Genomic DNA, 9,751 nt, shown 5'->3' with positions numbered 1-9,751 from the left:
GAGGATTAAAGGAGTATTTTACTTACGTATTTTTTTGGTGGTACTGGGGTTTGAACTCAGGGGTTCACACTTGCTAGGCAGGCGCTCTACCGCTTGAGCCACGCCACCAGCCCAAGATGATGCATTTTAAAATACCTAGTACAGAGCCACGTGCGGGGGGGGCGGGGGGGGGCTCACATCTGCTAATTCTAGCTACTCAGGAGGCAGAGATCAGAAGGATTGCGGATGGAGGCCAGTCCTGGGCAAATAGTTGGTGAAGCCCTATCTTAAAAATACCTAACACACAAAAAGTCCTGGCAGAGTGGCTCAAGAGGTAGAGCACAGTCCTGAGTTGAAACCCCAGAACCACCAAAAAAAAGTACCTAGTATATATAGGGTGGGACCCATGTTCCCAAACACAGGAGTTTTCATTTATTTATTTTTTACTAACATAAAGAGAATTTATTATTTCAAACAGATTCAAAAGAGGCAAGTCATTAAAACAAGTTGGTGAAGAATTAGGAGGTTTATAACTATAAAACTGCAAAAGCCATAGAAGATTCTTTCCTCAGATGCTTTTCAACTGACTTTCAATCCTCCACTCAGATTCTCAATCTGAATCATTTAAATTCTCAGTGTAAAGGTAAGGACACTGGAAATTATGAAAGATGCCTTGTAGCCATGTTTTATGTAAGGAAACTCAGAAGAAATAGTTCAGCGATGCTGAGTACTGAAGACGTCCTCTTTACTTTCAGACTTTAGGGTGGCTTTGTGGTAATGACCTTTGCTAGCCTCGCAGGGTGCTCACCATATGCCAGACACTGTTGTAAGGCTGTCCACGCATAAACCCACAGTTCTTCATAGCCAGGCACTGTAGCAAGGAAGGCACCCTATTATCCCATCTTACAGGTGGAGAAACTGAGCCTGAGAGGTTAAATGCTTTACCCAAGGCCAGCAAGTGGCAGAACCACGAATGAAACCCAGGCAGCTAAGTTAGTACGTGAGGGCTAACTGTGCTGCTCTGCCTTTTTCTAATCATTCAGATGTTCATGGAGGAGCTAGAGAAGGACAGTTAGGATGGCCTGACAGTCCCAGCATTGCAGGCAATCAGGAGGGCAGCTGGTGTCTGCAGTTTTAACCCTCTGCCTTTATCAGTCAAGAATCCACAAAAGGGCTGGGGGCAGGGGCTTGGGCCTGCAATCCCAGATACTGGGGAGGTAGATATCAGGAGGATCAGGTTTGAGGCCAGACTGAGCAAAAAGTTAAAGAGATCCCATCTTAGCAAACAAGCTGGCTGTGGTGGTTCACCACTGTGATCCCAGCAACGAGGGAGGCATAGGTAGGAAGATTGGGGTCTTAAGCCACTCCTGGCCCCTCCCTCCTACAAAAAAAAAGTGAGATCCTATTCAAAAAATAACCAAAATCAAAAAGGGCTGGAAGTGTGGTTCAAGTGGTAGAGTGCCTGCCTTGTAAGTGCAAGGCCTGAATTAAAACCCCAGTAACACACAAAAAAAAAAAAAAAAAAAAGAGAGAGAGAGAGAGAGAGTACAGGGAAGGGCATCTTGGTTGCTGTGAGGCCCTGAGTCCTTGGCACTGAACAAACATTTTGCCTCCTGACTTTGTCCAACCTGGTAGGGGAGGAGTGGTGAGTGGTCTCTCAGTGGTCTTCCTTCTATTATGTTAATAGCCATCTTTTTATTTGATAGTTATATGTTCCTGTCTGCAACTCCTCTGTGCATGTCGTCTTCTTTTAGTGGTGCTGGGATTAAACCCAGGGCCTAAACCTGTTTAGGTAAGCCCTCTACCACTGATCCACACCCCAATCCTCTTAATTATTTTTCTAGTGGGTTTTTAGCTTCTTGTTGAGTTTTGGGCTCCTTTTCTATCTGAGAAACCAATCCTTCACCTGCAGTTAAAATACAACTCTTTTCCCAGTTGGCTGTTTGACCTTTGAACCTGAAAGGAGTCCCTATGTCCCTACCATCCAAGAACCTGGCTTTGTGTAGGTAAAATGACCAATCTTTTCTCTTATGGCTCTGGCATTTGTGAATACAGATTCCCCACTGATGAAAAAGATTTTTTTTTTTTTAATTTTCCCTCTGTGGCTTTTGTTTTGTGTTTTGGTTATTTTGGCACTGGGGATGGAAGGAACCCAGGGCCTGTGCATGCTAAATGGGTGCTCTACCACAGAGCCCCACCCTGGCCCAGGAGTTTCATTTTTACATTCATATCTTCCCCTCATTTGGGTAATGCTTTGTATGACTTTCAAGGGAGAGATTAAACTTCCCCCTTTTCTTTCTAGAAGCTGGGAAAACAACAGATGGGCCTCACTCTGCTATACCTGGTGCTTCTGCAGCCAACACGACATCATTTTTGTCCAGTTCTCCTTGGTTCCCTTTTTAATAGGGAAACCTGGCCTTAATTTGGTGTACTCATATCCAGGGCTGCCACAAATTTGATGGCTCAAGACAACAGAATTGGGTTCTGTCACAGTTCTGGAGCCAGAAGGCTGACTGACGTGGAGGGATCCTCAGGCTAGCTTCTCTGACAGGCAGCTACGCTCGCACCAATGCAGACTCATTCCTTGCCTGCCTCTTAGCTTCTGTGGTGCCGGAAAACCTGTGCTTCTTGGCCTGTCTCTGCCTCAGTTGTCACCTGGCCTTCTTCTCCCTGCGTGTCTCTGACTTCTTTTATAAGGACATCGGTGCTTGCCCTACTCCACTTAGCTTCGGTACACCTGCAAAGACCTTATTTCCAAATCAGGTCCCAGTCATAGGTTCTCAATGTATCTTTTTGAGAAACACAAATCAACCCATAACATGTGTTTCTTAAAATTCGCTGACTTCTGAGGAGATGACTTAAGAGCCATTGAAATATGGCTGTGGTGTAGTTCAGAGGCCCAGGGTTTGTCTGCCAGCACTACAAAAAGAAAAAAATAAGAGAAAAAGAAAACATCAAAATCAAAACACAGGTGAAGACTTCCGTTGAAGATTTCCAGGGCTGGGAGTTTAACTTAGTGGTACAGGATGTGCTTAGCATATGTAAATTGTTTAATTCCTAGCATCAAAAACAAAGAAACAAACAAAAAAAAACAATTACATAAAAATCTTCAAAGTCACCATCACAGCTATCACAACCAAATCACTAAACCTAAACCATAAAAAGGCAAACAAAAGATTAGCAATACACATTTGCTGTAAATATAGATCATAAGAAAGTAACTTATCATGAAAAATAATCCCCACATACAAACTCCACCACCCGATGGCAAAGGTCATGAGCAGATAAGTCAGGAAACAGGAAGCCTGCTCGTGGGGAAGTAGTTGTTCCCATGGTGCACCAAAGAGGCTCAACTTACACCAGTGACAAAGTGCTTTCTAATTTCCAATGACCAACAGGAAAAAAGCGACTCAAAGCTGGGACTGTCACATGCTGCTGTGACAGATTGGTACCTTAAGGAAAGCAAGTTGGCACTGTAGATTCATGGTCATAAAAATGCTCACACCAGTTGACCCAGTTATATGGCTTGTAGGAGTCTACACCACAGAAATAATAAGATGTATGGAAAAGCTGTTTCAGAAGCGAGGGATCCTTGGTATATGCTAACCTCCTTGCCTATCTTATCTCAGCTAATCCCCTAATAACTGATAAAGTACCACTCTTTGCTGTTTACAGATAAGAATGCCAGCGCTCTGAGAGGTTAGGCCCCTCTCAAGGTCACACAGCTTGTAAATGACAGAGCTGGGCTTTGATCCCAGAGAATCCAGTCCTATAGCCCTGGGCTTTCATGTAGTCTCCCACGGCTGACTGCCAGACAGAGCACCCTGATCTGCCTTCATGCCTGCTCACTCCCCTGCCAACTGTGGCGCTAGAAAGGTTTGCACTGAAGGACCCGTAAGATTTCCTAAGCTCTGAGTTTTGTGACTCTCTACCGCTGTCAGAATACGTCTGGAAGGACTTATTTCTGTATACAGAAATGAGTAAGAATGTGCAGAAAATATCACATTTCATTCCCCCCTTCAGTTCTAGGACTTTCAGTTAAGATTCATCTACATTTTGAGTATATTGATGTCACTGATCTTAATTAAGATCCACTACTTACTGTATTTGAGAACCTATTTATTTATTTGTGGTACTGGGGTTGAACTCAGGGCCTCATGTTTGCTGAGCAGTCGCTCTACCACTTGAGTCACTATTTATTGAACAAATATATTGTAATGATTAAAAGTACAGGTTCTAGCCAGGTGTAGTGGTTCAAGCCTTTAATCCTAGCTACTTGGGAGGTAGAGATCAGAAGGATTAAGGTTCAAGGCTAGACCAGGCAAAAATTGCACAAAACCCCCATCTCAACCAATGGCTGGGCCTGGTCTTGTGTACCTGTCATCTCAGCTATGGGGGGAAGCAAAAATAGGAAATTCCATGGACCAGGCTGGCCTTGGTATAAAGCAAGATCCTATCTGAAAAATAACCAACACAAAAAAAACAGTAGAGTGGCTCAAGCGGTAGCACGACTGCCTAGCAAGCACAAGGCCCTGAGTTCAGCCCTTAGTACCATCCCCCAAAAAAAGAAAGAAACATGAAAGTACAGGTTCTGTACACATAAGTTCCTTGCAGATTTTCTCCTTGTTTGAAGTTATATCCAAATAAGTAATTTTTTTAAATGGGGACACAGAGTTTGGACAGCTTGAATTGGATCTGCAGTGAATCCCACTGTTCTTGCCTCAGTTCCTTCATCTGTGCCATGGGTTGATGCTGGAATAGCTCTCACAGCTTATGATATTTATAATTTAATTCAACCAGATGCCTTATGGCATTATGCCTGACATATAGCTGGTGCTCTATCACTGTCAGCACTGGTGTTGATCATTTTCTTTCTGTGTGTCTATAAGACCAGCCAACTTGCTTTGGAGTCATTTGGCTTCTGGAATTGTTTGTAAAAGAGTGTTGTTTTTTTCCTGATAGAACAAATGTCTATGGCACACTAAACATTGCTAGAAGAAATCTGAGGAGGGAGCTAAAACTACAGAATGAGAAAATGGACTAAGAGAAAACAACTTACGGAACTGCAAATGTGCCAACCATATTCAAGGCTGAGAAAAAGGCTGCACAGATCGGCACAATTGCAACTGCTTGCTTGATTCCTTCACTACCTGCTCCCCCCACCCCCCAATACTTGGGATCAAACCTAGAGCCTTGTGTTTGCTAGGCACAAACTCTACCACTGAATTCTAAACCCAGCTTCTTAATTTCTTTTTCTTTGGCAGTACTGGGGGTTGAGCTCAGGGCCTGTGATTGCTAGGCAAATGCTCTACCAGTTGAGTCATTCCCCCAGGCTGTTGCATTTGGTTTGTATTTTTCAGATAGGGTCTGCTGCTTTCACCTAGGCCAGCCTCAGACCATGATCTTCCTACCTCTGCCTCCCAAGTAGCTGGGATTATAAGCATTTACCACCATTGCCTCCCCCCACTTTTTTTTTTTGAGGTATATAACCCTGTGTATCTGAAAGAGCCTCAGAAGCTGGAGGGGTGAGGCAAGTCATCGGAGAGTGCAGAGCAGCTGGATGGCTGCAAGACACTGGGTCACTCCACTGCCATTGGTCTTTGGCCTGGAATACTACTTCAGCTCAAGACCTGCTCCCTCTGGAAGTGCGTGCAGGCCCCTGCCCCATGACTTCCACGTGTGTCTTCAGAGCTCTTTTCAGAGGAAAAAGATTCCTGCTGAATGTCAATATTTAGTTTCCAGAGAGCAAACCAACAGCTAACAGCTGGGGCAGCTGTGGTCATCCCTCAGTATAGTGTGGGGGTCAGATTGGATCCATGTTGCTGCCTCATGCCAAAACCCGCAAATGCTCAAGTCCCTGATGCAAGAAGTCCACCTTCCCACACACATCCGGTCATCTCTAGATTACTTGCAATACTCAACACAATGCTACTAATTCAGTAGTTTAAGTCCCTCCAAAAAGGAGTGCAATGCTGGTGGAACTAAGTCCAGGTCTGGCAGGTTGCAGGTCCAGCTAGGTTCAGCGTATAACAGTAGTCAGAAGGACCGGGTGGGGCTCATTCTCATGAATGAATTTGGGTACTGCCTTCATTGGGGAGCTCCAGCCTTCCCTCCCCCTCAAGGTTCAAGTCCCTATGAGAGTCCAGAAGCCTTAATTGGGGAGCTTTCTCAAAGCTCCTGATCCTCATTGGTGCCTGTGGCTCATGCCTGTAATCCTAGCCACTTAGGAGTCTAAGGTCAGGAAGACAGTGGTTAAGGCCAGTTTTAGCAGTTAGTTTGTAAGACCCCATCTCCAAAACAATCAGAGTACCTTTTCCGATGGTGGCAATCTCCTCACGAGAACATGCCTCTCACAAAGAATCTGCTTTACCTCTTGCCAAAGGAGGAGAAGAGGAAACAAGAAAGAGCACCTGGCACAGAACCTCAATTCTTACTTCATGGGTGTGAAGTGCTCAGAATGCTATAAAATCACCACTGTTCTTAGCTATGCAAAAGGGTGGTTTTGTGTGTTGGCTGCTCCACTGTCCGCTGCTGCCAGCACACAGGAGGAAAAGCAAGGCTGACCAAAGGATGGTCCTTCAGAAGCAAGCAGCATTAAAAGCACCCTAATCAAGATAAGTGGGAAACCATCCTACTGCTCACATTTTGGATAGCTAGTGTTTGACTTGTTTAACTGCTCAGAAGTTCCTGCCCCAAGTGTTCAGGGGGAACCCAGAGGAATGGAGAACTAGAGTGATTTGGGGCAAATCAGTGACCAATATTTAAAAAGCCCATTTAGGACATTTCATCCACCTGAGCTCATTTGGGAAATCTTGAGCTTGATTTAAAAATTAGGATGCTATATAAATGGTATCTTTACTTCCACTATGTTTTCTTAGTATTAAGAACTGACTGCTAATCTTCACAACACAATCTAACACTGCTTTAATAAAAAAAGAAACAGAGACCCTTTAAACAAACAAAACAAACAAAAAACCAGAATAGCCAGGCGCCTGTGGCTCACGCCTGTAATCCTAACAATTTAGGAGGCAGAGATCAGGAGGATTGAGGTTTGAAGCCAGCCAGGGTAGAGTTCCCGAGACCCTATCTTGAAAAAAACCCATCACAGAAAAAAGGGCTGGCAGAGTGGCTCAAGGTCTAGGTCCTGAGTTCAAACCCCAGGACCACAAAAAAAAAGGGGAAAAAAAAAAGGAAGGAAGGAAGGAAGAGAGGAAGAAAGAAAATACCCAACACAAAACAGGGCTGGCAGAGTGGTTCAAGTGGTTGGAGTACCTGCCTAGCAAGCCTGAGACCCTGAGTTCAAATGGAAGGCTCCCCCAAAAATCCTCAACTCTGATTGGATCTGTTGTGTCATGTGTTCTTCTCTGAACCAATCAGCAGCCAGGGGCATGTTCCAAGCCATAGGTTTCATTCCTGGTACCTGAGAGTGTTCAGGCAAGCAGGCAGGCTGAGAGTAGGGGAGGCCAGGCCCCCAAATTTTCTGAAAAGGGAAGCAAACAGTGGAGTCCTATGTAACTGAGTACTTCAAATTGGTGTAGGGCCTGAGGTGAGGACAGCTCAGATGCTCCCCAGACCTGCCAATGGGCCAGGCATGGCCCTCAGCAGACCAGACTAATGCTTCCTTGTGCAGACATGGTGTCCTAACTAACCACCCCAAAGCTCAGCAGCTGAAGCAAGCACGACTGGGCAGCAAACTCTGCTTCCAGCTCACTCCTGTGGCTGTGGCCCAGGTCTCAATTCCTCATCGTGAGGGCCCTTCAGAGGGCTGCACCTGCTCCAGGCAAGGCTTGCATTGAGGAAAACGCCTCTTCCCCTCCTTCTCACTGCTCTCATGTTACAGTGGTCACACAGACCAACACCGACAAAATGTGGCAGGGAATTTCACAGGGGTGGATGTCAGGAAGCTGGGATCACTGGGAGTCACATGCAAGTGCGTACCAGGCACAGAGCGCCATTTCCTGCCTCCATGTCTGTCTTCCCTTGCCCTGGGCCTTTTGCCTCTGTCATCTTCTTCCCCAGGAGAGCTTCAGATGTGCTTCAGACACCTCTAGGAAGTCTTCCCTGACTACTTCTCCAATTATGCCCTGTTTGTGTGACACAGCCTGGGATAGACTCCTGTGGCTCAGTTCCTTTCATGAACCTGCAATACATGTGTTCTCCATACTACCCAGTGAGTCCCCATGGGCAGGGACCATGCTGGGTGTCTCTACATGTCCAGTGGCCAGCCCAGTCTGAGGCTTCCACCAGGTCGTACCTGCTCAGAGAATGTTGAAATAAACTGAGTTGTAGATCATGGAGGATGAACAAGAGACCAGGATGACAGTCCATGTGATTTTGGCCCTGGTTATCAGGCTTCCATTCTTCCCATGGGATCAGCCAATGTGAGCCAATAGAATGGAACTACCAATTTTAGACTCTGGTTAGCGGTGACAATGAAATAACCCAGAATTAAAGTTTTAGTCATCCAATAAGCCTTGCTCCGTTGGCATTTGTCTCTGGGCAGGAGCCACAGTTGTCCTCCTGTCTTAGTAGAAATAAGTACCAATTGATGCTCAGTGGTACATGCTGGGAGATCAGGGTGGTGGAATATGATGAAAATAAATGAGGTCCTCCTCTCAGACAGTGAGAGGGGCCCAGGCCACTTCCATGGTTTGAAACCCCATTTATTTATTCTTTGTATGTGTATGTGTGTGTGTGGGGGGGTTTGAGATAGGGTCTTCAGAACTATTTGCTAGAGCTGGCTTTGAACAGCAACTCTCCTGATCTCTGCCTCCTGAGTAGCCAGGATTACAGGCTTGAGTTACCAGCATCTAACCGATGACATATTTTAAATGCTGTATTTGGCAAACTAATACCTTTAAATTAATAATCCCTGTCTTATAAACATAATGTGAATCTGTGATGTTCTTTTCAAAATAATTAAAGGATTTATTTTAAAATGCAGTTCATGGGTGTGGCTGAGTGTACTTCATGGTTTTTGTCTCACAGGAGTTTAGGTCCCCTGTGCAGAGGTGGCATCTGTGTTTCCTCCACTTACTCTGGGTGAGCTTGTGACCCACCCAGTGTCAGTGACACTAGCTGACTAGTCTTGAAAGACCATGCTTCTCCTACCATGTTTCTGGAGCTCTGAGCCCCCATGTAGGGCTGCATACCCTGAGACCACCATGCTGGAAAGGCCAGGAGGTGGGGCTCTGCGGACACTACCAGCTGTGCCTGAGTTCAGGCTGGCTTGTCGCATAGCAGTGGGCACCTGGAATATTAGGCTACCAGTGTGGCGTGGTGACAGGCTCTAGTTTAAAATTGTGTGGTGATTGGTTTCTCCTCTTATTCTGCTTAGTGTATTCTCTGCAACCTTGTTTTGGGAGAGTGGCAAGTGTGAAGACTCTTCCAAGGCCATGTGACCATCCTGGCACCTGTCCAAGGCCATCTACATAATTTGAGAGGCCCAGTGCAAAATGAAAATTCAGGGCTGTGTTAAAAAAGCAGGGGGAATGCTACTGAAAATACTAAAATGTAGAACTTTCTCCTTTTTTCTGTGGTCTCTCTTGGACCTCTCTTGGTGTTTTGTGTTTGCTGTTTCATGGTGTGCTGCTTCTGGGGAGGGGTATGCACAGGGTGGGTGCAGACCCTGAGAGGGGCTCGAGCACACCCAAAGGCCCCCTCCCACCAACAGCAGTTTTATGTGCTGGGTTAGGGACAGGGAAGTCATTCTCTCCTCCCCATCCTAACTCATGGTGGAGTGATCCTCAAAGGGTTATGACCTTTGTGCCAG

General features: G+C 45.7%; 1 pseudogene; it reads left to right on the top strand.

Annotated features, from left to right (window-relative positions):
• Positions 1 to 6,322: 6,322 nt before the first annotated feature.
• On the top strand, positions 6,323 to 8,874 carry LOC141411355 (small ribosomal subunit protein eS27-like; annotated as a pseudogene).
• Positions 8,875 to 9,751: the final 877 nt, after the last annotated feature.

The sequence above is a fragment of the Castor canadensis genome, chromosome 10 (assembly GCF_047511655.1).
Source record: "Castor canadensis chromosome 10, mCasCan1.hap1v2, whole genome shotgun sequence".
Lineage (NCBI taxonomy): Eukaryota > Metazoa > Chordata > Mammalia > Rodentia > Castoridae > Castor > Castor canadensis.
Note: the sequence above shows the minus strand (reverse complement) of the source record. Positions and strands in the feature narration are given on the sequence as shown.